Below are 27407 nucleotides of genomic sequence, written 5' to 3'. Positions count from 1 at the left end.
CTTGTTGGAAGGACACAACAGTGAGAGCAGTGGAAATGAGTTATTTGAGAGGAGCATGTGAAGGTACATGGAGAGACTGACAAATGAGGAAGTGAAGGAGTGTTGTGGTGTGGACGAGGATGTGACAGAAAACGTTGGGAGGAATACAATGAGTGGTGTAGCCACGTGGAGATGAAGGAGCGCGAGACACTGACAAGGAGAGTGTATAAGAGTGAAGCGGAGAAAGGGAAGAGGTATGGGAAGACCAAAGAAGAGGTGGAGGGATGGAGTGGAGAGGTATATGAGGGACGGGGCGTTAGTTGGTAGGGAGGGCAACGAAAGGGCAGGGGATAGGAAGACGTGGAGGCGATTTGTTTGCAGCCACCCTTAACAGTATAAAGACGTCTGGATACATAATTGATAGTGACAGATGAAGGATTTACTGATCGAATTATATAGTCTGCAGGGATTTCACTGAACCTAGTTCCGAGACATATACAAAGTTTTATTGCATTTTTTAACACATTGGACCCTACTAATGAAAATAAATAACTGCAGGAGAAACATCAGGTGGCAAGCCAAATGGAACCTACATGTTTGAATCAGGATCCTTGGTCCACCCATAATGAAGAGGGTTCATTTCTGGTGGCTCTTGGTCAAGGGAGCTTCTCCAAATTGCTACCTATAAATGGGCCCTGCAAACATGTTCTTCAAATGCTTCTGTTGTTGGTGGCAAAGTTTTTAGCTCTGGTGCTGTGATCAGCCGAAGATTGCCCATCTTTGACTGTCACAGAGTATATCTTAAAGATGTCATGTTGTTTTAAATTGGAAAGCCATAACATGCTGTTATTAATTTTATGGCTTCAGCAATAACATCAGTCAGCTCTTCTTGTTGCCACCCTAATCTAGTAAGTGTCTTCCCATTCTTTATTGCCTTTAACATTGCTCTTTTACCAATACCCCATAAATATGAAACACTGTCACATCCTGTAAGAACATGGGCAGGTAACAGACTGTTAAGAACATCTTGATTTTTCTCAACTCTTGCTTTGATGTCTGCACTTGATCGTGAAGGGCTTGTTCCAACCATTACCATATTGCAGGCAAGATGTTCTTGCTTATAGAAATGGCATAGCAGGACAAATATATCTGTGTCATCAGCGACAATTCTAATCCTGTGTCTTCCTGACCTTGCCAAATGGACAGCTTGCTGCACCACAATGACATCAGTGCGCAAGTCAGGCCTGCTTCTTCTGATTCCATTACAAAGCTCTGTTGGTAATGGTTCCTTACCTGTAATCTCAAGGTGTTTGTCACTGAGTGGCAGTAGATCGGTGTGCTTACACAGATACACACAAATGAGATTAATCACCTGGGATTTATTGTGTGTAACAGATCAGCAGACCTTCTGTGGTGGCAGAGGTGTTGCCAATGACAGTCTGTGGCATCTACTTGCTTCCTTCCCAGCTCTAGCTGTTCGTGTTGCCTCTTTTATGCTTCCACTGTGATATCTGTCAAAGACCAGATGTGTGTTTGCTGCTAAAAGACAATGACATATGTACTGCACAAACTTAAGTATATAATCTTCTATGATACCTTTGCATGGCCATTTGACAATCCAGAGAATTGCACATCCATCAAGTATTGTAGCATCAGCTGAGACCGTTCTACGATCAGATACTTCCACTTGGATTTTGGCTTTCAGGGTGGCTTTAGAAGGTGACAGCCTCATATCACATGTCTTTTCCTGGAATATTGAGGGTGGAAATGCAGCCAACTCATAAGAGAGAACATCTCGCATGTTGATGTTCCTAGAGGTTTGAAGACAAAGCACTCTTGAATAGATCAATGTGGTATCATACACAGATATACTATCTATCTATCAATCTATCTATAGCCCGACGCCCTAATCCCGCAAAGGGTGGCCGCAGACAAAACGCCTCCAAGTCGCTCTGTCACCCATCATTTGACTACCCTCCCCCCAACTCATGCCCCCTCCCTCATATACCTCTCTACTCCATCCCTCCACCTCATCCTCGGTCTACCCCTCCCTCTCCCTCCCTCCACCTCACCTACATGCACCCTCTTAGTCAGTCTTTCATTCTCCATTCTCTTCACATGTCCAAACCACCTCAGTGTATTTCTCCTAATCTTCTCAACCACATCCACATCCACCCCACAATGTTCCTTCACTTCTTCATTCGTCAACCTGTCCCTCCATGTAACTCTACATGCTCCTCTCAAGTAACTCATTTCCATTGCTCTCACTCTTGACTTGTTCCCCTCTTGCAAGGTCCACGCCTCGCTTCCATACGTCAGGGTAGGGATCACAATACTTTCATGCTGTGACTTCTTAACTTCCATACTCACCTCCCTATTTCTCATCACTGCCTTCAGTGTACCAACAACCTTCCTTCTTGAAGTACTGGTCAGACCAGATGCTATTCCAGATGCCTGGTTGATGTCGCAATACATGACCTCCGTCCATGAAGTCTTGAAGCACTTCATCAGGCAGTTTGCTCATAGAATGGAAGTAATACAAGGCATATCTTGCATAATTGGCATGACCACTAACAAAGAAATAAGGAGGCATCTCTTTGATGACAACCAAATGGAGTGGCCAATCACCTTCTCGTTCAGCACGAACAAGCTGCATGGTGATAACAATTTATTAACATTCAAAATTTCTTCTATCTGCACCTGAAAATGATCATAAAAACTTAAAAATCGTTAAAATAAAATGTTACAATGTGTAGTTTACAGGTGATCATTTTGTTTAGTGCATGTTCTGATGGGAAAAGTTAATATTATTATTGTATGAAGAAAATTAAAATCTAAAATAGATAGCTAAACATGTTTTATTTGGCATCATCATTCATGCAGGCGGCCATATTGGATTTCGGCCTCCATTTTGAAACGCTCAAGTGTGCCGGCTGGGTGCACTGTTTTATTTTGATGGTTACATCCCAAAGTATCAGGAAATGCAATAAAACTTTGTATATGTCTTGGAACGAGGTTCACCCGATAATGGCCATTCTGCCACCAGACTATGTGGAATACATGTAGATCCCTGGCACTGCCTTTGAGGGTGGAGCCATATAACCGCTATTTTCTTCAACTTGGCATAAAACTGCCATCTCTCCATTTTGACTGTTGAGCAGCAAGAAGGGATTATTGCTAGAATTTGGTGCTAGTCACGAAGAAGTGCAAAGGAAAAGATGAAGAGCCGTGGCCTTGTCTTTTGCTGGCACTGAGTCAGCCATTTTCACCATTGGAAAGGCCGAACCAAACTTAATAAATTAATCACCGTCCAAGCCGGGATAGGATTCCGAGCCAGGGGTGAAATTCTCGACCATACTTACGATCGATTCTTTGTCGTAACTTGGGTTTGTTTTTACAGGAAGAACGAGAGACACAGGGTTGAGTTTGGGGAGGGGGGACTGGTAGTATGGTGTTATGATCGAGGCGGCCATATTGGATTTCGGCCTCCATTTTGAAACGCTCAAGTGTGCCGGCTGGGTGCACTGTTTTATTTTGATGGTTACATCCCAAAGTATCAGGAAATGCAATAAAACTTTGTATATGTCTTGGAACGAGGTTCACCCGATAATGGCCATTCTGCCACCAGACTATGTGGAATACATGTAGATCCCTGGCACTGCCTTTGAGGGTGGAGCCATATAACCGCTATTTTCTTCAACTTGGCATAAAACTGCCATCTCTCCATTTTGACTGTTGAGCAGCAAGAAGGGATTATTGCTAGAATTTGGTGCTAGTCACGAAGAAGTGCAAAGGAAAAGATGAAGAGCCGTGGCCTTGTCTTTTGCTGGCACTGAGTCAGCCATTTTCACCATTGGAAAGGCCGAACCAAACTTAATAAATTAATCACCGTCCAAGCCGGGATAGGATTCCGAGCCAGGGGTGAAATTCTCGACCATACTTACGATCGATTCTTTGTCGTAACTTGGGTTTGTTTTTACAGGAAGAACGAGAGACACAGGGTTGAGTTTGGGGAGGGGGGACTGGTAGTATGGTGTTATGATCGAGGTCGTACTGTATATTATTATGAAGTGAGTATGTATTTGTTTTTTTCATTGCAGGTGTTAGAACATCTGAAGGTGGGATAATGTTATACAAAATTTTATAATGTTTATATTGTGATTGTTTTATGTGCCTAGATGTGTTGTGTGTCATAAACTCAGATTCTGTGTATCTGAACAGGCTAACGTATAGAACTGTGTGCCCCTCATACGAGGGTAGTTTCTCACTGGGAGGGCGTTAGTATCAGATGGTAAGTGAGCTGAGGGAGTGGACTTGGTGCAGCCAGTGGTGATGCGTAAGGCGTTGTTCTGTACGATTTGCAAAGGTGTTGTGGGTGTTAGATTGGGTGGGAACCTATGCTGGGGAGGTGGTGGGGAGGAGTATAGATCATCACTAATATCAATATTGTCATTTAGAGTATGGAGAATGTTTCTTTTTGTTGTCCAAAGTCTGGTCGTGTAGTTGGCCTGAGTGCATTGAGTCTGGGGATGCACCACCTCTTGTCTAGTACATGGTCCTTGAAGGTGAGTCCGATGTTATGTCTCTCTAAGAATGTTAGTGTACGGTGTGTGGCACACGTACATTGTTAAATAATGTGATGTTGGGGGGAGTACCTATATTAATGCTTACAGCTGGTGGCGAGTGTGCTGGTGGATTTGGCTGGGGTGATTTTCAACCTGTTGTCCTTAAAACCCAAGTCTGCAGTGTGTTGAGGTACTCCTGTTGCAGTGTGCAGGCTGTGTCTGCAGTGTGTTGGGGTAGTCCTGTTGCAGTGTACAGGCTGTGCCTGCAGTGTGTTGAGGTAGTCCTGTTGCAGTGTTCAGGCAGTGTTTGCAGTGTGTTGAGGTAGTCCTGTTGCAGTGTACAGGCAGTGTTTGCAGTGTGTTGAGGTAGTCCTGTTGCAGTGTACAGGCTGTGTCTGCAGTGTGTTGAGGTAGTCCTGTTGCAGTGTTCAGGCAGTGTTTGCAGTGTGTTGAGGTAGTCCTGTTGCAGTGTACAGGCTGTGTCTGCAGTGTGTTGAGGTAGTACTGTTGCAGTGTACAGGCTATGTCTGCAGTGTCTTGAAGTAGTCCTGTTGCAGTGTACAGGCTGTGTCTGCAGTGTGTTGAGGTAGTCCCGTTGCAGTGTACAGGCTGTGTCTGCAGTGCGTTGAGATAGTGTTGTTGCAGTGTACAGGCTGTGTCTGCAGTGTGTTGAGGTAGTTCTGTTGCAGTGTACAGGCTGTGTCTGCAATATGATGTGTGTTGTTATGGTGTTGTCATCTGTATAGGAGACAATATTTGTGGATGGTTGGGGTGTGGGAATATCATGCATTTATGGGTTGAAGAATGTGGGTGGAACTCCGTTCAGGAAATTTCGGGTTGGTCATTGCTTGTCCTAAACTATAACGTGTGCTTAACGGGTGAGACGAAATACCGAATCGGCGGTCTTTTACCGAATCAGCACCGAATCTGTACTTTTGAATGAAAAACATGATAATTTTTATCACCATATTGCTTCATACATACCCACCTATCTGAAATTCGGTCAAAATTTTGTTTTGTTTAACAATTGATTAAAAATTTGGATTCTGAGCAAAAATTCGCCAAAGTTTGCAGCAATAATTTGCCTCTAGCTTGACAACTAGCCTTAACAGACTTCTGCTTTGTATAAATATTGATTTACAATGCAGATACAAGTATTTGTCCTTTAACCCCTTAACCACGGGACGTCACTTTCGTGACGCTTGGGAGCAAGGGATCATACCGCGGGGCGTCGCTTTTGTGATTCTGTGTTATTTTGAATTCACCCGGGCTTCCAAGTGGGGGCTTGTATCATCTATCAGTACTGCCAATGTCCAACACAAGTCAGCACTCCTAATCTCATCTGTAGTCCCATCCATTGTTGACAATTTAGCCATTTCTCCCCGTTCTTGACTCCCCTCCCTACCCCCCCTCCATTACCCTATCCTCTCGCCTGCCCGGCCGTGCTACGCTAAGTAAATCTTCCCTGGAATTTTTCACTGATTTCATCCATTGAAATAAGCCCTATGCCCTATTCTTATACCAAATAATATATACAAGAAAGAAATAAGGTAAGTGAGAGTGGCACCTGACAACACCTCACGTGCACTCGTTCGCTAATTTTCGCTGTTTTTTTCCCCTTGAAATATGCCGTATAATCTATTTTCGTAATAAATATACATGTAATGAGGGAAGGGAGAAGCCTAAGTGATATTTACATTCACCTGGAACTACCTAATTTATCATGTATTGTCTAGATTTCCTGCCAATCATATCAGTGCTAGACAAAGCTGTTTCAAGATTTAACATTGGTAGCTCTGAATATATATCTCCTAAGTAGGCCTCTAATCTATTTTCGTAATAAATATACATGTAAGGAGGGAAGGGAGAAGCCTAAGTGATATTTACATTCACCTGGAACTACCAAATTTATAATGTATTGTCTAGATTTCCTGCCAATCATATCAGTGCTAGACTTAGCTGTTTCAAGAACCAATATTGGTAACTCTGAATAACCCCTAAACAGGCCTCCACGCTGGCCCTCCGTTATCAGTTTACTCTCATCTTCCAAAGCGAGAGTACGTATGTTTCTTCTTGCTGACTTCAAGGCCTTTTTTCACCCCCATGCAAATGGCCCTGTGACCTTTACCCCCTACTAAACCTCGTGTGGAAAGAGGTAAAGGGCTGACAATTGATAAAAGAGTGACTACGATCTTTCTATTGAGTAAAACAGTGCAAGTGGAATTGTAAATAATGTATAAATAATGTGTAAACAGCAAGTGAAAGTATTGAATGTAAATATACGTGAACAATGGAAAATAGTTTTATAAGTTATTTCAAGTGACAGTGCACAACACAGTGTAAATAAAATAGAAATGTAAATAACGTAAATAAAATAGAGAGCGTAAATAGAAATGTAAATGAGTAGTATTATAAGAATACGAGTATATACCCTAGGAGTAATGAAAGTGAAAGTTTCACTCTAGCATGTCTGAATGCTATGAGTTAGGAGAGTGAAGATGAAAGTGACATTCACTCTCAATGCCAGTATACAGGACGAGAAAGTGAATGCTACGTATTTTACTGAAAGAAATTGAATCCCTACAGTGACAATAAACTAATACTACTGAAGGAAACTTATGGATAAAGACTGTAGATATATATAAGTGTTATATAGTAATAGAAATATAAAGTGTGAGGGGTTTTATGAATAATAAATGACAGAGTAACAAAAGCAAACTAGTGCCAGTGCGACGATCAGACGCGCTCGTAATTTCCATTGCTTTCACAGTGTTTTTTTTTTTTTTTTAGTATGGATCCCAAACTACTTGAAAATTGTAGAATAGTGTTTATAGTGTTTGTATCTGGCTGTGGTAATCATATTACGGGTTGTCGGGAAGTGTAAAGTGGAGACTTCGTTACCCTACTTCAGAGGTCTCCACAAGTCCTACGGTAACGGACGAAGGCTCAACAAACATTCCAGGAGAAAGCTGAAGGTATGTGCCATAAGCATATTTAATTTTATTATTCTAGGACTAATAACTGATTTTTGGCAAATATTTTTTGAGAGTCTGTCGGAGCCCAAATAACCCCGCGGCACACGCAAGTCATTGGTAAACAAGCCCGCGGTGTAGGGGTTAAATCTATATTTATGCAAGACAGAAGTCTATCAATGCGTCCTGACGAGGGTAAATATCCGCTAACTTTAGCACGTTTAAGCTCTGTAACATGATTTTTAATTAATAGTTATATTGAAAAAAATTTTGGACTGGGTTTCAGGTAATTAGGTGTGCATGACTCCATATTGTAATAAAAACTATAATGTTTCCATATAGTAATAACAACAATAATATTTTCCATTTAAATGCCGATTCGGTAACTGACCGCCGATTCGGTATTTCGTCGCCCCGGTGCTTGACTACCAGACAATTAATTTGGAAGCCAGCGTTTGGTATTGTCCATGTTTGTGTTGTATATTTTGGTGATTAGTTTGTTTTGGCGGACAGCATCACAGGTTTTACTGACATCTTGTCTTGTGAGTAGTGTGCTCTGTGCGTGTATAATGATAAGGAATGATATGCAAACTAAGTAGCTAATGAAAACGGGTTACGAATATTTTTGGCCTGATGAGAATATCTCATGTGCAACGATCAATTAAATGTTATCTATCTATCTATCTATTGCCAGACGCCTTAATCCCGTAAGGAGTGGCCACAAACAAATCGCCTACAAGGCCTCCTGTCCCATGCCATTTCACTGCCCTGCTCCCAGCTCACCCCCCCCCCTCTCATATACCTCTCCACTCCATCTCATCCTTGGCCTCCCCCTCCCTCTACCCCCCTCCACCTCACTCACATACACTCTCCTCGTCAGTCTCTCACTCTCCATCCTCTCCACATGGCAACCCACCTCAGTGTGTTTCTCCTAACGCTTCCTATCACATCCTCATCCACATCACAATGCTCCTACACTTCCTCATTTGCCAGTCTGTCTCTCCATGTGACCCCACACCCTCCTCTGAAATAACTCATTTCCACTGCTCTCCTGACTTCTGTCCCTCCATCAAGGTCCAAGCTTCACTTCCATACGTTAGAGTTGGTATCACAATACTGCCATGTAGTAACTTTTTCATTTCCATGCTTACTTCCCTGTTTCTTATCACTGCTTTCAAGGAATCAGTAACCTTTCTTCCTTGTTGTGCCCTTTCAAGCACTTCACCATCTAAACTTCCATCTTTACTCATCACACTATCCAAGTACTTAAACGCACTCACATTCTACATTTCCTCCTCATCCAGCCTCACTGTACATTCACTGACTTCACTTCTCTCGAAGACCATAACTTTACTCTTCCCTACATTCACCTTTAGATTTCGTTTCTTACACTCTCTCCTAGACTCATCCGCCAAGCCTTGCAGCTCCCTTCGTCTTCACTTTACAACACAGTATCATCTGCAAACAACAGTACAGGGAGTTATCAAACAGTCATCTCTCATTAGGGCCTCTCCAACATCCATGATCCACTGAACTACCTTGTACCTCTTTTATAACCCGAACCATATACAGACTGAATAACTGAAATATGGTTCCCTCGGAGGAATAATGAATGTTAATATATTTTAAAAAATACAGACAATGCTAGTCAAAAACACATATTATGACAATTAAAACAAAAGTTGACCTACGATAAGAAATTTTACAATTTTACTTTTTCTGGAATTATATGTAAATATTTGATCAGGGTATAAATGTTTTTGTAAAACTTAGATTCCCCTGATGTAGCAAATATTTTTCTTATTATCCGTACCAAATATAATGGTAAATATTTCTCTACATTGTGAAATTACTAAAACAAATAATAAACTGTTGAGATGTGGTGTTAAGTTTAAGGACTTTATTAAAAGTGATTTCGAGAATGTCGCAGCAACTCTTCCTTGGATATTTATCTTTCACACTGCACATCATTATCTTTTTGTTAATGATCCAACTATACTAGCTCTAAAGGTCTATAAATAACATACAAGGGACTTATATGTATTCTGCCAAATAAATCGCTAAGAAAGACGTGCAAGGAAGCCTGCTGTAGAACCAATATATTACGTATAGTAGTAAAGTGGTTAATGAAGGATATATCTGTAATGCTGAGTAGAATTTGGCTCGACTTCTCGTCCCAAATCAACTCAACACTGAGCGGGGTCCTCTTTCGAGACCGGAGCTAGTGCAATGAAGAGAGGTAGGACATAAAAACTTTCGGCAACACCATACACGTGTATTATTTCAGCTAGACACAAGACATTTCAGTAGACATTACATCACAATATAGAGCAATACAAAACCTTATCTAAAATATTGTGTATCTCGCAGGATACTAGCTTCATAGATATTAATGACAATACAACAAATCTTAGTACTAGGAGTACAGTAAATACCCGTGCGCGCGGAGCGCGTGAGGGGAGAGGGGGGGGGGTGATGTACCAGGAAGGGGGGGGTAGGGAGACACGAAGAGTGACTTAGAACGGCGAGGGGGAAGTTATGGTAATATTTAATGAGGCCCGATATTAACAAGGGAGTTTAGGTGTTTTCTATTGGCAAGAATTCTTTGACAATTATCTCTGGTTCTTATTTGGACTTTAAGAGCGGGGGTGAGGAATGGAGAGAGTTTTTAGAGATAGCGTGCGGAACAGGGGAATATAGTTATTACTCGCTGTCCTCGTTGTTTTGGTGACACTGGATTTCTGTCGGCACAACTTATATATTACACATCTCCCCGGTAGGTTATATAGACTTGCACTTCCCAACGCGTAACAAAGTCGGAACCCTCGTAATTTCTATTCCACTATATTACTCAGAGCTTAGTCAATAGCACTCCAATAATGTGTTATTCTTTCTTTGGGCTCTAGAGAGAAGTCCTTAGTAAACTCGGGATGACACTCGCACGTATCTTCACTTGAGGTCTCTACCCATATTCTCGCCCGTTAATGGAGCATTAAGTCCTGGGTTACCCCAATGGAAAATACATGAAATTACTGCACTAGTCTTATTCTAAGAGAAAAGGAGTCACACTTAACCTACTTCACAATTACAGGATCACTCGTATCTCTCGTGGAGAGAAACACAGTTACCTCAGTGATGATCCGGTCGGACTGAGGGCGTCGTCAGGGTAGGGCGAGCCGGGAGGGCACGGGGCGATTCACTAGGGCGTCCACTCACGTCCGGGGGTTTCCGGACTGGGCTCCGGACTGGGGCCGAAGCGGGCTAGTAACCTCTGGGTCAGGTCCCGGCGTCGCGGGGGCGTGGTGAGGTCTCGCCCGGGTGTCCTGGGGCGGGCCGGAAGAGGCGACAGACTGCAGTCTCCTATGGGCAGGGGCGCCGGCAGGGAAGGACTGCGGCAGCGGCTGTCACGGGGGCCCGACAAGTGGGTCTTCTCAAGGGCCTCGCGCAGGGAACAGAGGCCGGGGGAGGCAGGGAGGTCTTTCCTCCTCACTATACCCTGGGAGCGACCATCGATTGTCTCCACCGGGGTGCTGAGGGAGCGACTGTGGATCGTCTCTACCTGAGCTTTCAGGGAGCGACCATTGATCGTCTCTTCCTGATTTTTATATGAGCTACCATAGATCGTCTCTATCTTTTTTTTATGGGAGCGACCATTGATCGTCTCTACCGGTGTGCTGAGGGAGCGACCGTTGATCGTCTCTCCCTGAGCTTTCAGGGAGCGACCATTGATCGTCTCTTCCTGATTTTTATATGAACGACCATAGATCGTCTCTATCTTTTTTTTATGGGAGCGACCATTGATCGTCTCTACCAGTGTGCTGAGGGAGCGACCGTTGATCGTCTCTACCGGAGCTTTCAGGGAGCGACCATTGATCGTCTCTTCCTGATTTTTATGTGAGCGACCATAGATCGTCTCTATCTTTTTTTTATGGGAGCGATCATTGATCGTCTCTACCTGGTTTTGAAGGGAGCGACCGTTGATCGTCTCTACTTTGACACTATTAGAGCGACCATACATCGTCTCTACCTTAGGGGCACTGCCTGGAGTACAGTTTCTGACTCCACCCCTAGCTAACTCGGTGATTCCGCCACACGAAGGTAGTGTCTTTTGCCTACGGTGGCGGTGGCGTGGTGGTTGAGTGTCACAAGGGCGCACGGCCCGGGCTGACGTACGCCGCTGTTGCCCGGAGTGGTGGTGGCTGGCGGCGGCTACCCCGGGGGGTCCGAGTGGGGGTGTCGGCATTCTTGAGGGCAGACTCCACTGCTCCTGGTCCGCCTCGATTTCGGGGAGACTGCGGTATTCTCCGGAATATTCCGGAGAATCGATGCGGTCAAAACCACGCATTTCACCACCGTGTTCTTGAAAAAAGTCACGTCCCTGTGGCTGGAGGTGGAACGCTAGAGTGTTGGAGGTGGTGTGGATGGGCTGGAGGTGTCGGAGTATGTGCTCCCAGGCGGCAGTATAAGAATTTTCCTCTTGTGTTTGGTCATAGGTAAGGAAGAGGGCGGAGGGGGTGGTGGTGTGCTTGAGGATATTTAACAGGTGGTGGGGTCCGCGGAGCCAGTGGTTCTTGGCAAAGGAAGGGGCCCATACAGCTCGCTTAATCCTCATGTTGCTTGGTGTGGTTGTCGGTGTGGTTGGAGGTGGAATGCCGGACAGAGTGGGCGAAGGCCGGGTTTTGTGCGGTAGTAATGCGGCGTTGAGTCTCTGGGGAGTACAGGTAGGAGGGATTTGGGCCCGATGTAGCTGGACAGTGTGAAGTCGCGGGGAGGTGGGGGGTGTAGGGGTGTGGGAATATCGGGTGGGTGGGCGTGAGAGGCGGCCCGAGCGGGTAGTGGTGGTGGTGAGGGTAGGGGTGGGGGGGAGGGGGGCGTTGGGTGTGGGCGGGTTGTCTTTCGTGCCGCGGGCGTGGTAGCACGTGGTATTGGTGGAGTGGGCGTACAGGTGGTGGGCAGGGGAGGGGGGGAAGAAGGGGGTGTTGGTGAAGGGGTGGCGGTGGTGCGGGCCAGGGTGGGGGGGGAGGGGGGCGTTAGGTGTGGGCGTGTTGTCTTTCGTGCCGTGGGTGTGGTAGGACATGGTATTGGTGGAGTGGGCGTCCGGGTGTTGGGCAGGGGGGGGGGGAGTGGAAGAGGGTTGTGGTGAAGGGGTGGTGGTGTGGGCGGAAGGGGTGGTGGTGGTGGTGTGGGCAGAAGGGGTGGTGATGGGCTGGGGGATGGGGGTGGTGGCAGGGGCCGGGGATGGGGGAGTGAGGGCTGAGGGGCAGGCCACGGGTGGGTGGGGCGAGGGGGAGGGGGGGTGTCGGGGGAGACGTCAGGTGAGGTGCCTGGGACAGGAGAGGTGGAGGTGGTAGGGGGGGAGAGGGGAAAGGGGAGGAGGAAATGTAACACTCAAATGTGGTTGTAGAGGGTGGAGCGGGAGCCGTGGGGGGTTGGGGGGGCGGGGTCGTGGCGGGGGGATGGGCGTACGGAAAGGGCGTACGTGTCGGTTTCGGAGGGTACGGGGAGTGCCGTGGTAGTCCACGACCACCTGGTAAGGGTTGGGGATCTTGGTGATGGTGTGTGGGCCCGTGAAACGAGGGGCAAGTTTGTGGGGGGTGGGGAGTTGGGCGATGACTACGGTGTCACCCTGCTTGTAGGGGTTGGCGGTTGTGTCGGGTCCAAGATCTAAGTTTCGCTGTAGGTGGTATACCCGCCTTTTTAGCAAGTGTAGCGGGTCTGTCGCAGGGGCGGAGGTGGGCGGCTGCAAGTGATGGCGTAAAGGTAGTAGGAGGGGGGTTTCGCCAAAGATCCTCTCGTGGGGGGAAACCCCGTCCTCTCGGGGGCAGGAATTCATGCCCCACTGGACGATTTTGACATGTGCTGGCCAATCGTTGTCTTTGGTAGCCTCGATTCTGGTCCGTAGCTGATTTGCCAAGGTACGATGGCTGCGTTCACACACCCCGTTCCCTTGAGGCCAATATGGTGAGTGGGAGATTTCGTATCCAAAAATCCTTGCCAGCTCTCCCCAGACTTTCCCGGAGAATTCGGGGGCATTGTCGGAATGGATGGCCTGGGGAATGCCAAAGTAGGGAAAAACGTGTCGGAGTAAGGCAACGGCGACCGCGACGGCGTGATGTTCTTTAGCGGGGCAGGCTATTACGAACTTGGAGTACGTGTCAACAAACGTGGTCACGTACTTATATCCCGATTTAGGAGGGAGAGGTCCTACCACGTCGACTGCTAGGAGCTGCCAGGGTTTGTGGGCGGTGATATGGCCAGAAGGCCCGGCGGTCCGGGTAATGTCTTTCCCGAGCGCGCAGGTGTGGCAAGCTTGAATAATTTCCTTGGCGAGGGTGGAGGGGTTCGGGGCCCAGTAGATGTCATTAAACACCTGTAGCAATTTTTTGGTGCCCAAATGGATGCCGTTGTGGGCGTGTAACTGGCGCAGGGTGTCACGTGCCGCATCGGGTGCCAAGAGGATGTGTCCAGACGGGGTTAAAAGGTGGTCGCCCTGTCGGCACAATTTGGGAAACAGGTAGGCTGGAATCCAGGGGGGGCGTTCTTTGTGGTGCCAGAGTTCTAGCAGGTCCTGATCTGGTTGGATGGCGCTGATGGGAAGGCGGGAGAGGGCATCTGCGTTAGTGTGGAGCTTCCCGGGTCTGTACGAGATTTCGTATTGAAATTCCTCTAGGGTGTCACGCCATCGGACAGTTTGGGCGTTCTGGGAATCCGATTGTCGCAGCCACTGGAGTGATTGGTGGTCGGTTATTATAGTGACTTGGGTCCCAGAAAGGTAAGCTCTAAAATATTGGAGGGACCAGATTATGCCGAGGCATTCTCGCTTGGTGGCGGCATAATTTTTCTCTGCCGGGTTCAGTGTGCGGCTGGCACAAACAATAATGTGTTCCCGACCGGCCTGTACCTGGGCTAGAACAGCGCCAATGGCGTCCAGGGAGACGTCCGTGTAGAGGCGAAAAGGGAGGGCATAGTCGGGAAAGGCCACGATGGGGGCCGAGATAAGTTTGTCTTTCAGCTGTTGGAAAGCGGTTCGTCGGTCCTCTGTCCAGAGGAAAGGTTCTCCTTTCCTCGTCAGATCGTGAAGAGGTTTAGCAATCTGTGCAAACCCCTTCACGAAGCGGCGGTAGTAGGATGCGAGCCCCAAAAAGGCACGAATGCCGTGAACATCTTGCGGAGGTGGTATGTCCGCTATGGCGCGCAGCTTATAGGGGTCTGGGGAAATTCCTGCTTGGGAAATGGTATGGCCTAGAAATGTGACGGTTTTTGCGGCCAGGACACATTTGGCTGGACGTAACTTGAGGCCTGCCTGGCGAATTCGGGTGAAAACTCGGCGGAGGCGCTGCAAATGATCGGCCCAGGTTTGGCTAAAAACGATGACATCATCAAGATAGGCCAAACAGATCTCCCAAGTGAGGCCGCTTAAAACAGATTCCATCAGCCTGGAGAACGTGGCAGGGGCATTGCAGAGGCCGAATGGCAGGACATTAAACTCATAATGGCGGCCATTACTGGTAGAGAAGGCCGTTTTGCCTCGATGATCCGGGTGGACTGGGACCTGCCAATATCCAGACTGGAGGTCAAGGGTAGAAAACCAAGACGCCCCGTATAGGGAGTCTAGGGAATCGTCGATGCGGGGAAGGGGAGTGGCATCCTTAATTGTGACATCGTTCACGTGGCGGTAATCGATGCAAAACCGCATCGTGCCGTCATTTTTTTTTACTAGAACGACGGGGGAGGACCACGGGCTGGTGGAGGGGGAAATAACACCCGCCTCTTCCATTTCGCGCACTTGGCGGTCTTCCTCTTCTCTCTGTCGGGGGTTCTTCCGTCGGGAAGGCTGTCGTATCGGGGGGCCTGTCGTATGGATCTCGTGAGACAGGTATGTAGTGTGTCCTATATCTGCGGGCCCTGCCGCAAACAAATCCTGGAACTCCAGGAGGAGGCGGCGTAAGGCGTCTGACTGTTGGTCGGAGAGATGGTCAGGGATGGGGGGGAGGGGGGCGGGGCATTGGGGGGGGACGGGACGCAGGGCTTGGCTTCTTCCATCTCTCCGACGATAAGCCCTTTGGGAAGGGTGAGAGGGGATGGTGCGAGATTGGCGATGTGAATGGCAGCGCGGTGGGGGGGGGGAGAAAGGTAGGGGAAACGAGGCAGGCGGAGAGGGGTCCGGCAGGGAGGAGGGGGGAGAACAAAACGGATGGGCCTGAGGGCCTGTTCAGGGGCACCCAGGCCTCGTGGTGTGAGGGGATGGTAACGGCGGCGGAAATGGTGGCAGGGAAGGAGGGGGCAAGAGTGGGGTGGGGTGGTGCGGGGGAGGGGGGAGGCGAAGAAGGGGAAAAGAAAGAGTGCGGGGGGGTTTTTTTGCGTGTGTCCTCCGGCCGGGGTTGCGGCGTGCAGGTACAAACGGCTGGGACGGAGCGGGGTAGGGGGTGGAACTGGAGTTGTCGGTTGCGACAGTCGATAGTGGTTCCGAGTTTTTGAAGTAAATCCAGCCCTAAATAGCCGTCATAGCTCCGGCAGGAGGAATAAAAAATGATGAAGGGGTGCTGGGTAGATACTGGTTGGTGGGTGTCGACCCGTAGGGCCCGAGTTTCCCCACGGATGGGCAGGGGGCCATCCCCCGCATCTATAAGGTGGGTGGTAGTGGGGCGGAGCGGGCCAAACCGTGATTTGTAGCGGGAGAAATAATGGCTGTAATGACAGGATCTGGCTGCTCCCTTATCGACTAGTAGTCTGGCCTTCACGCCGTTGATTTTCATTTTGTGGTACACTGGGGGGCGATACTTAGGGGTGATGGCCCCCGCCACCGTGGGTTGGTGCGGGGGCGGGCCTAAAAATCCAGCTGGTTAGGGCTCTCGTGTTCCTGTTCCTGCTCTAAGTCTCCTGGTGGGGGATCGTCCGCTGGCGCCAGCTCGTCCCCTGGGGCTTCGCGTTCTAGGGCGGAGACCTTACGCGAACCCGGGGTTGTGCTTTTGCGGCGAGCAGCTTTCAGCTGGTCCCGTACATCATGAAGGGGGCAACGGGAGTTGCAGGCTGTGAATTCCCACGGGTTGATGAGAATTAAGTTTGGGTTTTCTCGCGGGGCGGGGCGCCGACGAGAGGGGTACGCCCTGGGTGGGCTAGGCGTCGGGGTCGGGCTGGTGTGGGGCAGGGGCGGACGTGGTGCGGCTGGGGGAGCCGGGGGCCAAGTGGGGAATTTCTTGACAACATTGATTTGTTGTGGAGGAGGGCAGGCGGTCAGGAGGCGTCGTATCAGCTGTATATCCCTATCCATGTCTCCTGTCGGATCGTGGATAGTAAAGTGTTGCTTCACAACACTTGGGAGTACTCGGAGCAGAGTATTGAAGGTGTGCTGGTCCCGGGTTTCTTCGTCTGATTCCGGGTAGGCAGCAGCAATCAGGCTTCTTGCCTGCAACAGGGTATTATCTAAATCCCCGTTATAAGTAAAGCTATCCAACTTGGACAGAGCCACCACTTTCCCTAATGATGGTGTGATGGCTTGGACTGCGAACTTGGTGAAGTTCTGCCAGGTGAGTTCTGGGAAAATTTTTGGCGCAATGTTAGCTGCGGCTTTACCCAGTAGTGGAAGTGTGACTGCAATTTTTTGTTGGTCATTATCGAAGCCAATATCCAGTAAGGGTTTAACTATTGCAAGATATGTCTGTATGTCATACTGGTCAGGGTCAAACTTGGATAACTGGACGTGCGGTTTAGTTGCCATTTTTCCAAATATTTCCTATTTACCTCTCTTCTACGCTCGGATCTAGAACCACCGCTGGCCACCAGTGTAATGCCGAGTAGAATTTGGCTCGACTTCTCGTCCCAAATCAACTCAACACTGAGCGGGGTCCTCTTTCGAGACCAGAGCTAGTGCAATGAAGAGAGGCAGGACATAAAAACTTTCGGCAACACCATACACGTGTATTATTTCAGCTAGACACAAGACATTTCAGTAGACATTACATCACAATATAGAGCAATACAAAACCTTATCTAAAATATTGTGTATCTCGCAGGATACTAGCTTCATAGATATTAATGACAATACAACAAATCTTAGTACTAGGAGTACAGTAAATACCCGTGCGCGCGGAGCGCGTGAGGGGAGAGGGGGGGGGGTTTGTGATGTACCAGGAAGGGGGGGGTAGGGAGACACGGAGAGTGACTTAGAACGGCGAGGGGGAAGTTATGGTAATATTTAATGAGGCCCGATATTAACAAGGGAGTTTAGGTGTTTTCTGTTGGCAAGAATTCTTTGACAATTAACTCTGGTTCTTATTTGGACTTTAAGAGCGGGGGTGAGGAATGGAGAGAGTTTTTAGAGCTAGCGTGTGGAACAGGGGAATATAGTTATTACTCGCTGTCCTCGTTGTTTTGGTGACACTAGATTTCTGTCGGTACAACTTATATATTACACATCTCCCCAGTAGGTTATATACTCGTAGACTTGCACTTCCCAACGCGTAACAAAGTCGGAACCCTCGTAATTTCTATTCCACTATATTACTCAGAGCTTAGTCAATAGCACTCCAATAATGTGTTATTCTTTCTTTGGGCTCTAGAGAGAAGTCCTTAGTAAACTCGGGATGACACTCGCACGTATCTTCACTTGAGGTCTCTACCAATATTCTCGCCCGTTAATGGAGCATTAAGTCCTGGGTTACCCCAATGGAAATTACATGAAATTACTGCACTATTCTTATTCTAAGAGAAAAGGAGTCACACTTAACCTACTTCACAATTACAGGATCACTCGTATCTCTCGTGGAGAGAAACACAGTTACCTCAGTGATGATCCGGTCGGACTGAGGGCGTCGTCAGGGTAGGGCGAGCCGGGAGGGCATGGGAAGATTCACTAGGGCGTCCTCTCACGTCCGGGAGTTTCCGGACTGGGATCCGGACTGGGGCCGAAGAGGGCTAGGAACCTCTGGGTCAGGTCCCGGCGTCGCGGGGGCGTGGTGAGGTCTCGCCCGGGTGTCCTGGGGCGGGCCGGAAGAGGCGACGGACTGCGGTCTCCTATGGGCAGGGGCGCCGGCAGGGAAGGACTGCGGCAGCGGCTGTCACGGGGGCCCGACAGGTGGGTCTTCTCAAGGGCCTCGCGCAGGGAACAGAGGCCGGGGGAGGCAGGGAGGTCTTTCCTCCTCACTATACCCTGGGAGCGACCATCGATCGTCTCCACCGGGGTGCTGAGGGAGCGACCGTGGATCGTCTCTACCTGAGCTTTCAGGGAGCGACCATTGATCGTCTCTTCCTGATTTTTATATGAGCGACCATAGATCATCTCTATCTTTTTTTTTATGGGAGCGACCATTGATCGTCTCTACCGGTGTGCTGAGGGAGCGACCGTTGATCGTCTCTACCTGAGCTTTCAGGGAGCGACCGTTGATCGTCTCTACCTGAGCTTTCAGGGAGCGACCATTGATCGTCTCTTCTTGATTTTTATATGAGCGACCATAGATCGTCTCTATCTTTTTTTTATGGGAGCGACCATTGATCATCTCTACCAGTGTGCTGAGGGAGCGACCGTTGATCGTCTCTACCTGAGCTTTCAGGGAGCGACCATTGATCGTCTCTTCCTGATTTTTATGTGAGCGACCATAGATCGTCTCTATCTTTTTTTTATGGGAGCGACCATTGATCGTCTCTACCTGGTTTTGAAGGGAGCGACCGTTGATCGTCTCTACCTTGACACTATTAGAGCGACCATAGATCGTCTCTACCTTAGGGGCGCTGCCTGGAGTACAGTTTCTGACTCCACCCCTAGCTAACTCGGTGATTCCACCACACGAAGGTAGTGTCTTTTGCCTACGGTGGCGGCGGCGTGGTGGTTGAGTGTCACAAGGGCGCACGGCCCGGGCTGACGTACGCCGCTGTTGCCCGGAGTGGTGGTGGCTGGCGGCGGCTACCCCGGGGGGTCCGAGTGGGGGTGTCGGCATTCTTGTGGGCAGACTCCACTGCTCCTGGTCCGCCTCGATGTCGGGGAGACTGCGGTATTCTCCGGAATATTCCGGAGAATCGATGCGGTCAAAACCACGCATTTCAATATCTAACCCCTCCAGTTTAAAAAGTCTCATATAAGGTGAATATAATCGTCTGGAGATGGACGAAATTATATATAAAGTACGTCACTGGATTATATGAAATTTTTAAAGAAAATGGGATTACGTGTTTATAACAGAAAACCAAACATTTTAAGGGTTGACTAAGCTAACGATGGACTTTTTTTTTTTTTTCATAGTGACATGGTCGTGTTACCTCTTCATCAGGAAATTATTTAGCATAATTAAACTCAACATTCTTTAACATACTACTTATCGTTTTAATATCGACACAGTCTGCATCAGATATATACAGGAAAAAAGGTTACTGGTGTGTAGAGCGCAGAGTAAATCGCTGAGGAAGAGGCTTTAGGAAATCTACAAGGCCAGTTAGAATTTGACCAAAAATCCATAAACTGTGGCCATCGATGTCATTGAAGGTCACATAGGAATGAGTACAATATACGGAATATGAGAGAGAGAGAGAGAGAGAGAGAGAGAGAGAGAGAGAGAAAGGTGGAAATGTGAGTTGATACATGCTAATACTAAGAAAACAAACCTAACTGATTGAAATATTTATTGTTGTAAAGGTTACTTAACCTTACAGACTAACCTAAATGACCACCAAACTAAACTTACCTCATACTAAGAAAACAAACCTAACCTAACCTGATACTAAGAGAACGAACATAACTTAACCTAATAGATAAATCTACGTAACACACTAACCAAGCCTGATACTAAGAGAACGAACGTAACTTAACCTAATAGATTAATCTACGTAACACACTAACCTAACCTGATACTAAGAGAACGAAAGTAACATAACCTAATAGATTAATCTACTTAACACACTAACCTAACCTGATAAGAGAACGACCGTAACTTAACCTAATCTGAGTAACACACCAACCTATCCTGATACTAAGAAAACGAACGTAACTTAACCTAATCTACGTAACACAGTAACCTAACCTAATACTAAGAGAACGAACGTAACGTAATCTAATTGATTAATCTATGTGATACACTAACTTAGCCTGGAAGCGAAGCTTGGACCTTGTTTGAAGGGCACAACAGTGAGAGCAGTGGAAATGAGTTATTTGAGAGGAGCATGTGCAGGTATGTACGTTGAGAGACAGACTCTGGCTTGTACTACATGAATGATCTACCTATTCCTCAGAGAAACTGTATCTGACCTGGGAGTATTGATTGATTCCTCACTTAAATTTCACCATTATATTTGAAACTTGGTTCATAAAGCTGGAGCTCTGTCGAACAGTATCCTGAAGTCCACAGCAAATCACGATGCCTCATTCATGATTCACCTATATATCTCCCACATCCGTCCACTGTTGGAGTACTTCTGGTCGTTTTAGAATCTGGGGTACATTGGCGATCTTAGGCTGCTGGAATCAATCCAGCGACGTTGGACAAAGTCGATACAGGGTCTTGAAAACCTTGATTATACGAGCAGATTAAGGGCTTTGAACTTATTCTCTGTTCAGGGAGACTGTTTCGACATTGTAGCATCAAATACTGGCAAATATTTCATGGAAACTCCTCTTTGACCCCAGATGAGCTGTTTGCCCGTCCTCTTTACCATACCACTCGGGGACACCAGATCAAGATTGCCGACTCCCGATGCCAACTTGACGTGAGTAAGAGATTCTTCAGTATCAGATGCGTATCTCTCTGGAATTCCCTGCCCGACTGTGTTGTGTCTATTCAACTCTCACTTCCCATCTCGGCGACTCCTGTTCCAGTTCCATTAACTATTGTAATGATATTATTTCTTTCTTGCCCTATTGCTATCTGCCCATGTCCCCTCAACCACTTCACTCTTCTGCAAGTAGTAACTTCTTAGCTGCATATAGTACACCTTCCAGCCCATATCTTTACTTTGCTCTTTCTTACATATTCTTATTTTCCGTGGGCAGGCGCATCAGTAGTGTCTGGCTTCCGTGGGCCCTTCCTTTGGGCAGGCTCAGGGGCCGGGAAGGCTACCAGGTAAGTTAACAAAGACAAATGAGAAAGTGAAGGAGTGTTGTGGTGTGGATGATGATGTGATTGAAAGAGTAAGGTGACATAAGCTGTGTTGGTTTGGCCATGTGGAGAGGAAGGAGCGCGAGAGACTGACAAGTGGAGTGTATACGAGTGAAGTGGAGAAAGGGAAGAGGTAGGGAAAGACCAAACAGGAGGTGGAGGGACAGAATGAAGAAGTATATGAAAGGGTGGGGCGTGAGTTGGCAGGGAGGACAGCGATATGGCAGAGGACAGGGAGACGTGGAGGCGATTTACTTGTGGCCACCCCTTACAGGATTTAGACGTCCGTATATATAAATAGTGATAGATGAAGGGTTTACCGATCGAATTCAAATCTAGTAACGAAAAAGTGCTATGGAATACATGTAGAGCCCTAGCAATGCCTTTGAGAGTGGAGCCATGTAACCGCTATTTACTCTAACTTGTCCTAAAACTGCCATCTCTCCATCTTCATTATTGAGCAGCAAGAAGAGATTATTCCTCGAAATTGGTGCTAGTCACGAAGAAGTGCAAAGGAAAAGATGAATAGCCGTGGTCTTGTCTTTTTCTGCCACAGAGTCAGCCATTTTCACCATTGGAAAGGCCGAACCAAACTTAATAAATTAATCACCGTCCAAGCCGGGATACGATTCCGAGCCAGGGGTGAAATTCTCGACCATACTTAGGATCGATTCTTTGTCGTAACTTGGGTTTCTTTTTACAGGAAGAACGAGAGACACTGAGGGGGGGGGGGGCTGATAGTATGGTGTTGTGATGGAGGTGGTATATTATTCTGAAGTGAGTATGTAGGTGTTTTTCATTGCAGATGTTAGAATATCTGGAGGTGGGATATTGTTACAGAAGGTTTGATAATGTTTGTATGGTGATTGTTTTGTGTCTAGGTGTGTTGTGTGTGTGTCATATAACAGCAGAGGTATTGTGTACTGGAACAGTAATGCATAGAATTGTGTGCCCCACATATGAAGGTAGTCTCTCACTGGAAGGGCTTTAATATCAGATGGTAAGTGAGCTGAGGATGTGGATAAGGTGCAGTCAGTGGTGATGCGTAGGGCGTTATTCTGTACGTTTTGCAAAGGTGTTGTGGGTGTTAGGTAGGATGAGAGCCTATGCTGGGGAGGTGGGGAGGAGGAGTATAGATCATCATTGATATAAATATTGTCTTTTAGAGTATGGAGAATGTTTCTTTTTGTGGCCCAAAGTCTGACCGTGTAGTTGGCCAGAGTGTATTGAGTCTGGGGGTGTACCGCCTCTTGTCTTGTATATGGTCCTTGAAGGTGAGTCCGATGTTATGTCTCACTAAGATTGTTAGTGTACGGTGTGTGGCACACGTACATTGTTAAATAATGTGATATTGGGGGGAGTACCTGTGTTCATGCTTACAGCTGGTGGCGAGCGTGCTGGTGGATTTGGCTGGGGTGATTTTCAACCTGTTGTCCTTAACCCAAGTCTGCAGTGTGTTGAGGTAGTCCTGTTGCAGTGTACAGGCTGTGTCTGCAGTGTGTTGAGGTAGTCCTGTTGCAGTGTACAGGCTGTGTCTGCAGTGTGTTGAGGTAGTGTTGTTGCAGTGTACAGGCTGTGTCTGCAGTGCGTTGAGGTAGTCCTGTTGCAGTGTACAGGCTGTGTCTGCAGTGTGTTGAGGTAGTCCTCTTGCAGTGTACAGGCTGTGTCTGCAGTGTGTTGAGGTAGTCCTGTTGCAGTGTACAGGCTGTGTCTGCAGTGTTTTGAGGTAGTCCTGTTGCAGTGTACAGGCTGTGTCTGCAGTGTGTTGAGGTAGTGTTGTTGCAGTGTACAGGCTGTGTCTGCAGTGCGTTGAGATAGTCCTGTTGCAGTGTACAGGGTGTGTCTGCAGTGTGTTGAGGTAGTCCTGTTGCAGTGTACAGGCTGTGTCTGCAGTGTGTTGAGGTAGTCCTGCTGCAGTGTACAGGCTGTGTCTGCAGTGTGTTGAGGTAGTCCTGTTGCAGTGTACAGGCTGTGTCTGCAGTGTGTTGAGGCAGTTCTGTTGCAGTGTACAGGCTGTGTCGCAGTGTGTTGAGGTAGTCCTGTTGCAGTGTACAGGCTGTGTCTGCAGTGTGTTGAGGTAGTCCTGTTGCAGTGTACAGGCTGTGTCTGCAGTGTGTTGAGGTAGTCCTGTTGCAGTGTACAGGCTGTGCTGCAGTGTGTTGAAGTAGTCCTGTTGCAGTGTACAGGCTGTGTCTGCAGTGTGTTGAGGTAGTCCTGTTGCAGTGTACAGGCTGTGTCTGCAGTGTGTTGAAGTAGTCCTGTTGCAGTGTACAGGTTGTGTCTGCAGTGTGTTGAGGTAGTTCTGTTGCAGTGTACAGGCTGTGTCTGCAATATGATGTGTGTTGTTATGGTGATGTCATCTGTATAGGAGACAATATTTGTGGATGGGTGGGGTGTGGGAATATCATGCATTTATGGGTTGAAGAGTGAGGGTGGAACTCCGTTCAGGAAATTTCGGGTTGGTCATTGCTTGTCCTAAACTATAACGTGTGCTTAACGGGTGCGACGAAATACCGAATCGTCACTTTTGAATAAAATATATATATCACCATATGGGGGAGGCGGTGGCTCAGTTGGTAGAGAGGTGGCCTGCAGTCCTACCGGACCCAGGTTCAAATCCCGCTGGGACAGGGAACAGTTTAAGGATTTGAATTTAAGAAAATCAGACTTTACCAATCTACCAGAAAACCCGCCGACATGTCGTAAAAATATCCCCGCTAATACCAATACACCAGCCCTGTATGAGACAGCCCTATAGCATGTAGTCAATATGGACGGTGGGTGTTAGCGCCGAAGTGGTGTAGAGAGGTGTATGGCATGCAGGAGGACTACTGGGCCTTGAGTGCAGGCTGTGAAGCCTATGCCCAGAGTCGGACACATAAAAATTTATATATATATATATATATATATATATATATATATATATATATATATATATATATATAGGTTCATACACAGATACCCATCTGAAATCCGGTCAAAAATTTGTGTTTTGTTTGATTATTAAATAAAAATCATGATTCAGAGCAAAACATTGCTAAAATTAGCAGCAATGTTTTGCCTCTAGCTTGGCAACTCGCCTTGATAGACTTCTGCTTTGTATAAATATTGATTTACAATGCACAATAATGCACATACATTTATTTGTGCTTTAAATCAATATTTATGCAAGGCAGAAGTCTGCTAATGCGTCTTGACGATCTGATGGGTAAATATCCGCTAAAGCACGTTTAAGCTCTGAAACCTGATTTTATATTAATAGTTACATTGAACAAAATTAGGGACTGGGTTTCAGATAATTAGGTGTGCATGACTCCATATTGTAATAAAAACTATGTTTCCATATTGTAATAAAAACAGTAATATTTTCCATTTAAAAGTGCCGATTCGGTAACTGACCGCCGATTCGGTATTTCGTCGCCCCGGTGCTTGACTACCAGACAATTAATTTGGAAGCCAGCGTTTGGTGTTGTCCATGTTTGTGTTGTATATTTTGGTGATTAGTTTGTTTTGGCGGACAGCATCACAGGTTTTACTAACATCTAGTCTTGTGAGTAGTGTGCTATGCGCGTGTATAATGATAAGGAATGATATGCAAACCAAGTAGCTAAAGAAAACGGGTTACGAATATTTTTGGCCTGATGAGAATACCTCACGTGCAACGATCAATGAAATGCCATCTATCTATCTATCTATTGCTAGACGCCTTAATCCCGAAAGGGGTGGCCACAAACAAATCGCCTACAAGGCCCCCTGTCCCCTGCCATTTCACTGCCTTGCTCCAAGCTCACCTCCCCCCCCCTCTCATATTCCTCTCCACTCCATCCCTCCATGTCATCCTTGGCCTCCCCCTCCCTCTACCCTCCCTCCACCTCACTCACATATACTCTCCTCGTCAGTCTCTCACTCTCCATCCTCTCCACATGGCCAACCCACCTCAGTGTATTGCTCTTTAACGCTTCCCATCACATCCACATCCACACCACAATGCTCCTTCACTTTCTCATTTGTTAGTCTGTCTCTTCATGTGACTCCACATGCTCCTCTCAAATAACTCATTTCCACTGCTCTCACTCTTGACTTCTGTCCCTCGAACAAGGTCCAAGCTTCACTTCCATACGTTAGAGTTGGTATCACAATACTGTCATGTAGAACTTTTTCATTTCCATCCGTACTTCCCTGTTTTTTATCACTGCTTTCAAGGAACCAGTAACCTTTCTTCCTTGTACACTTTCAGGCACTTCACCCTCTAAACTTCCGCCTTTACTCGTCACATTATCCAAGTACTTACACGCACCTCACATATTCCATTTCTTCCCCATCCAATCTCACTGTACAGTACATTCACTGACTTCACTTCTCTCGAATACCATAACTTTACTTTTCCCCACATTCACCTTTAGATTCCGTTTCCTACACACTCCCCCAGACACATTCGCCAACCCTTGCAGCTCCCCTTCGTCTTTGCTTAACAACAAAGTATCATCTGCAAACAACAGTACAGGGAGTTACCAACCACTGCCCTCTCTCATTAGGGCCGCTGCAACATCCATGATCCACTGCACTACCTTGTATCTCTTGTTATAACCCCATTCGTATACAGACTGAACAACTGAAATATGGTTTCCTCGGAGGAATAATGAATGTTATTATATTTCAAAAATATAAAGATTTACATTGTTATAAAAGTCAATAAATTATGGAAAATAAAACAGAAGTTGGCCAACAATAAGATAATGTTTACTATTTTACTTCTTCTGGACTTCTATGCAAATATTTGACCAGGATATAAGGGTTTTTGTAAATCTTGGATTTACTGATGCAGTAAATATTTTTCACATTATCCGTACCAGAAATAATGGTAAATATTTCAGTACATTTTGTTATTACTAAAACAAATAAAATGTTGAGATGTGGCGGTGAGTTTAAGGACTTTATTAAAAGTTATTTCGAAAATATCGCAGGAACTCTTCCTTGGATATTTATCTTTCGCACTGCACCTCATTATCCTTTTGTTATTGATTGAAGTACATCAGCACTAAAGGTCTATAAATAACATACGAAAGAAATGTATTCTGCCAAATAAATCGCTAAGGAAGACGTGCAAGGAAGCCTGCTATAGAACCAAAATATTAGGTATAGTAGTAAAGTGGTTAATGAAGGCTATATCTAACCCCTCCAGTTTAAAAAGTCTCATTTAAGGTGAATATAATCGTCTGGAGATGGACGAAATTATATATAAAGTATGTCACCGGATTAACTGATTATAGAAAACGGGATTACCTGTGTATAATAGAAAACCTTATATTATTAATGGTTAACTAAGCAAACATTTTTTTTTTCTCACGTCATCACAGGCCTTGTGCTATCGCTGTTATGAGTCTGGCCACATATCACGCTACTGCCGGTCTGCAGAACGGTGTGGTCTGTGCAGTGGCCCTCATTCAACCAGAACCTACCCTGTCAGGCACTCCGCCACCGTTCACTCTCCCAGTCACCGTGCACCTGACCCCCACTCATCTGAGTTCCCGGAACTGCCCCTACCACCAACGCCACCAGCCCCCACTGACCCCATGGCTGCCCACCTTCGTCTCCTACATTCACCGCAGTTCCAATGCCACCGGTGTGGGCGTGTGGGCGTCACTGCTTGGCACCTGGAGTGCCCGAGTCGTCACGCAGCCCGCCCTGCCCCTGCTCATGCCCCCACCGCCACCCCTGCTCCTGATCATCAGCTGACACACCCTCCCGCCGCTGGTTCCACATCATGCCCCCCTCCTCCCTCCCCCTCAGCCCCTGCCCCTCCCCGTGCC

The sequence above is a fragment of the Coenobita brevimanus genome, chromosome 91, assembly GCF_032717465.1.
Source record: "Coenobita brevimanus isolate Jiangsu-jjx chromosome 91, ASM3271746v2, whole genome shotgun sequence".
Classification (NCBI taxonomy): Eukaryota; Metazoa; Arthropoda; class Malacostraca; order Decapoda; family Coenobitidae; genus Coenobita; species Coenobita brevimanus.
Note: the sequence above shows the minus strand (reverse complement) of the source record.